The sequence below is a fragment of the Anguilla anguilla genome, chromosome 5, assembly GCF_013347855.1.
Source record: "Anguilla anguilla isolate fAngAng1 chromosome 5, fAngAng1.pri, whole genome shotgun sequence".
In the NCBI taxonomy this organism is placed as follows: Eukaryota; Metazoa; Chordata; class Actinopteri; order Anguilliformes; family Anguillidae; genus Anguilla; species Anguilla anguilla.
Window position 1 is genome coordinate 34,367,129 of NC_049205.1, and position 6,000 is coordinate 34,373,128.

Below are 6,000 nucleotides of genomic sequence, written 5' to 3' on the forward strand. Positions count from 1 at the left end.
ACTTGCCAATGGCCATGGCAGCTGTCATAGTTGCAAAAGGAAGACTCTACTAATATGTTAGGAGTGCAGTGGAGTGGGTCTTCAGTACAAGGGTTTCCCCCTTTGGTTTGACAGAAACAAATTATTTGTCATTCATTATTATAAGTCACTGAATACTAGAATTGTTTGATGACAGAGATTACTTTGAATCCACCACCTGTAATTTGTTTCTGATATAATATAAGTGGGTTATTTAATTGCACATTCATATGTTACATTATTTAAAATCATTCAGTTGACATGTGGAATTCTATTAACTGAGATTATAAATTGTTCCAAGAAATATTGAAGAGGTCTCTTTCCTGGTCATTCAAGCAATCTCATCTGTGGCTCGATAGTTCCTTTTTTTAGTCATCATAAATCCTGCTCCATTATTTGTGAGTCCATTGTAAAATTACAGGCAAGTTTCGAAATACTGTTTCTGAATCGGTGCTTCCTCAACTTTGTGTGAGCGAAACCAGAATTTTACTTTATTTGCACATTCAGTGAAAACTATATGGACACTACCGTCAGTGATCTACTCAGTACATGTGGAGGTGTCAATACATGCTGTAGTTGCATATGTTGTTGAGACATTTTCTTCATGGTCATAGATTACATCATATTAAGTTACATTATTTTTTAGGCTCTGCTCAATTGGAGGACCCCCTCCCTTTCTAATACTGAATTGAGGAGCATTTTTCTTTTATCCCCCTTGTAAGGTCATTCCATCCTTTACATCTGCTCCATCGCATCAAGCGACACCCACGGTGCTGACATCATGTGCGATTAACTTCCATATCTGAGGCTTGTCTGTAGTTAAATTTATCGAATGTTAATTTTGGCAAGTTAGCGTTGACCCACACTGCCAAGATCTCCAGCCCCTGTTCAGGGACAGGGATCGTTAGGATTGTTTGGGCGTGGTTGTGCAGTTACTTGATTTGCATCAGTACTTTAGCGAATCGGCAAATAATATGGCTGGGACAGCGTTCGCAGCTGTTGTACAATGACAAACTGTGCTATGTATTATTTTTAGGGGACCTACCCCTATATCTACCCAGTATCTGTTCCCGTTAGTGCCCTTATAGAAAAGGTATTTTCCGCAATACACTGATATGAAATACGCTATCATTCAGGATCAGAAGAGATACACACACATTGTTGTGATGTATTTTTATTTTCCAAAAAGTTCCCATGTTTACAAAATGTTGTAGTGTAGTTTGTCACCTGACTAGTGCTGGCATCTTCCGGTCACTCTCCTCATTCCTTCACATTACAGGCATTTAGCAGACGCTCTTATCCAGAGCGACTTACAGCTGGATATATACTGAAGCAATTTCGGTTAAGTACCTTGCTCGAGGGTACAACGGCAGTGTCCTACCCGGGAATCGAACCTGTGACTTTTCGGTTACAAGCCCAGTTCCTTACCCACTATGCTACACTCCGTTCCGAGTCACATTCCAGACACTGGCTTCAGTAGTCCATCGTTATCCCCTATCTTCCTGTACCGCAATCCCGGGACATATTTTCCCCTGGTCACCTTTTCTTGCATTCTGGGACACCGATGATTAAATAAGAAATTGTTGAATTCAGATTCACCGAATTAGATTTTGAATTTGGATTTGCTAGACGGCGGCCTCCTGATCTCCCTTCGATTCAAGGAAAAGAAAAACCTTTTAAAATGTAAAAACGGCACCGTGGCGCGCGTGCTCCCGCGCGACGGCTCGCCCCCCCCCGTGATTACAGCTGCTCCGTCTCGCCGGGAGAGGCGGCGACGCCGCGCAGCGCCTTAGCGCCATTAGCAGCGGGCCCTCGTTATTGGAGAAGACAAGAGCTGAGCGCTTCTCATTTTCCGCCGAGCCGCAATGACAGCCAGGGATAATTGAGTCATCTGCATCTCATCGAAAATAGAGGGGAAACTCGCCCTTAATATCCCCCAGCCTAGACCAGGGGGGGTGGGGGGGGGGAAGGAGGAGGAGGGAGGGGGGGGGCATGTGGAAGAGGAGGAGAGTGGGGCATTTTCACTGGCAATAAAATTAATAAATAAAGCAGCCGGTTCTCCTCATTGCGAAGGACGGGGCCTGACGTCGCGATTTAAGACTTAACCAGCCGCGCGGAATTAGCCCGGGACGAGCCTGCCGCGCCTCGCTCCGCGCCAGCGGCTATCGCGCCCGACGCGGTTTCTCTGGACACGCACCGGGACGAGGGCGGGCGGCTATTAAGGGAGCGCTAAGACCTTTTCGATAGCCATTTCGGGCGGGGAGGGACGAGTTGTATTCATCGGGGCAGATGGTCGCCTTATCTGCTCGGGGGGGCCTGAAGAGTATCTGAGTCATCGGGCGTCTCAGGCGGGACCTTCTGCGACACCGGCGCCCTGGCGGTGATTGGCAGATCCTCAAATAAGCCCCGGAATAGCTTTCGGTGCCGCCCCCCCCCCCCCCCCCCCCCCGAATAAGTCGGGTGTCAAATTACATCCAGAGGTCCCCCGTGGCTCCTCTGGTGGCATGAGAGCTCTGTTTATTTGTCTGTTTACTTATTTCCTTATTTGGATGAAATATTTGGTGGGGAAATATTGAATTTCTTTTGCCCCCCTCGGCAAAGCCCTCATATTTAGTTAATAAAGAGCCAGAGAGAATGTTTGCTTATGAACGCCCGGGACGGGAATGGCTTTATTTAAGGGAGGCCAGGGAGGGCGGCGGTGACCTTTTCGAAGAGTCTGGTGTGTGCTCAGCACTCCGGGCCCGCAGTTCCCCTTCCCTGCAGAAGCGGGGCGCTGTTTCCCCCCCCCCCCAGGGTCTTCTCCCCCCTGTCTGGCCCGGTACGGCCGCAGCACACGCGGGGAAGACTTAATTTCTTTCCAGTCTGCAGTTAAAAGACCCGAGCTCCTGGACCTTGACTTTCCCCACCTCATATTTTCCAGCCGCCGCTTTTGCTGGGTTATTGGGGATGATCCGTCATGTGTCGTATTATATGTCCACACTTTGGAATAATAAACGTCATAAATATGGATGGTGGCAGAGGTGCCCCTGACGGAGCGACGGGTTCACGCCGGTCCCACAGAGAGCAGAGTGATCCAATCTAACACGTCCCTCTCAGACCCCCCCACTGCCCCCCCCCCACACCCACATCATTTTAGCACCAGGATATAACAGCGGCTCAGGCGTTAAGTTCACTGCAGGTTCAGAGGAATAGGATGCCCCCCCCCTCTCTTTTTAAAGGGCTGAGTCGCATGTCTTCGGTCTTCTGCTTCTGGTTGGCTCCGTGTGCTCCTCCGTTTGCGCGAAGAAGCCGGCGGCGCAAATGCGCAGATGCGGTCACGTGACGCGCAGGCCGAGAGATGCAGGCCGACAGGTTTTCGTCCGCTTCGTTTTTGCTCGCACCCCGAATGTTCCCAGACGGCCCCGAGGCTCTCCAGAAATGCCACTGTTCAGGAAGTGCTTCACTTACGGACAGCCGGGCCTGAATAACACGAATTCCCCTCTTTTACGGTCAGTCGACTGTCGCGTACGTAACGACGCCTGCTTGATTGATTGATAATGATTGATGTCAGCGCGCATCTCTTCGGGGGGAGGGGCGGGGCGGTGACATCTGGCACTCGCGCTGCCCGCGCTGGCGAGGACGTTCCTGAAGCCGCGACCACCCGACCGCGGACGTAGGCTCGGAGCTCAGCCGGGGGGGGCCTGCGTCCACGCCATCGCCGCGTCCAATAAAACTCAGGCCGGCGCGGCGGCAGCCGGATCGAAGGACCGCGGACACCGCGAGCTTCCTCGTTAAAGGTTATCTGCCGCCGAAACGCCGCCGCCGCCGACACGCCGATGTGGCCCGGTCGATGCGGTCGATCGGCAGGCGCTTCGGTTCTTCCGCTAACGCGTTTCTCTCCATAACCCCGCGCTGGGGAAGACAAGGCCAGGGAAGCAGTGCACGCGCGCAGCGCGGACTGACAGCTCGCGAGGAGGGCTTTTTCATTTCATAACACCCCTTATTATCGAGATAATTCTCCTGCCCGGAGTTCCTCCGCCTCGCCCATTGATTTCTGTTTAAAGGACTCCGGGTTAGTCGATAGGACCTCATTCTCGCCGGCGGCCTTCGCTTACGGATGAACGCCGCCGGAGAATGAAGAGGCCCGGACCTCGGACGCGCTAACGACGCTAAGGCGGCGGGAGGAGACCGCTTCCCTCGGCCGGAGTCACGCTGCTACCCTCCAATCAGAGTAATTGCCCGAGGCGCGGTCGCTGGTCTTCAGACGGAAGAGGGCCTAGTGCGGTTGGTCAATTGTTTTTGTAGGTCGTATTCAAAGGTCACGCCTGGTAATTTGTCAAAGAGCAACGCGCACCCGTGAGGGTGTGATCTTTCTACCGTCATTCATCATGATCAGCTGTGGGCCGTACAGACGGTCTACTTTCAAATCCTGGAAATAATTTCCCCTGTGGTTTTGTCATTATGACCTCTTAGTAAATAAGTCTCAGAAAGTATTTGAAAACATAATTTGCATGAGTGCTATTTCAACATGTATTCTCAGTGCATAAAAATAGATAAAGCACACATTGTAAACCCTTCTCTGTTGTGTATTGAAAGGCCTGACACTCCTCATATGTACAAATTGAAGTAGCACTTCTGCCCACTAAACAAAGATTGTATTGAGCTCAGCTTCAGGCAATACCATCTCTATTGATGAGTCAGAATAGGGACCCACTGAACTGGTTGTGCTGCATCTTGTTCCAGGGGTTCCTCAACTGTTGGACCCATTCTAAAATTGTTCAATCCAGGTCAGAAAAATTTTGCAGGTGAGTCCTTGCTTTACTCTGGCTCCTGCCTCTGTAGGTATGTGTTCTGTGTGCCTGCTTTAATTTAGATACCTTTTTCCTGGAGTCTCACCACAAACAAAGCCAGCTACCCCCCAATCCACCCAACTTGTAAATCTTCAAAATAAGCCTCCAACATTGTCCACTCCAACCAGTGTGGCAGTCCTTTTGTGGGGACTGAAACAATATTAGCTCTACGGAAGTATTTCCTTCCTTTTTCTGCCCCGGGCTTGTCTGGATCAAACTGACCTGCGAACGTCTTGCGGTGCACAAAACAACAGGCCAATAGAGCTCCTGTCCTTGATGTCTCAGTCTCCTGGAGTCTTGAGTCTTATTATATTACACAAGATTCAAGGAGCTGTCTTTGACATTGTTTATGTCTGGCTGGCTGTGTCAATGTGTTTTATACATGTGTATGTTTGCATCTATTAGTTATTCCGAGCAGTAATGCAGAGAAAATACTGAAAAAAAACCAACAAAGTCATTGTCGAAATTGAAATAGTTCAAATTTATTCCAGTTAGTGATTACTGGTAATCATTTCCTGCTACTGGGGAACATGAAAGTGAAAGAGTGAGAGGAAGAGAGAAAGACTTCACTCTTTTGCTTTGTTCATATCTTCCTCTTGCATCAGAGCGTTCGCTTTTTATTCTCTTTTCTTTTTTCCCCCCTTTTCCTCTCTCTCTGTCCAGGGAGTCATTACTGTTTTGGTAAATATTTCATAGGCCCGAATACTTCAGTGCACATCCACCTGACAACTGATCCCCGTCTCTGCCCACAAAAGCAGGAAATAAATAAATAAAACGGAATGAAAAAGCCCGCTCTCTCCCCAGTAGCCCTGAAATTTACATTCGGGCTGATCTGTAGCTGCTTTTTTGTGGGCTTTAGCGAAATTCCCGCTTTAAACAAAGGGTTCTGTGGATGTTGTCAAATCTTTGGCCAACATCACTTTGCTTTCTGAAGCCCGTTTCTTTCCACCCTCTACCTTTCTCCCTTTTTGCTCAGTTCAAAGGGAAGAGGCTCAGAGGCTGCTGCCGCTGCTGTGTTTGTGCATGTATGCGTGTGTGTGTGTGTGTGTGTGTGTCTGTGTGTGTGTGTGTGTCTGCGCGTGCGTGCGCGTGTTTGAAAGTGAAAGAGATGGAGAACGTGTGAATAATAACCTGCACCCTCCCCCCTTTCTGC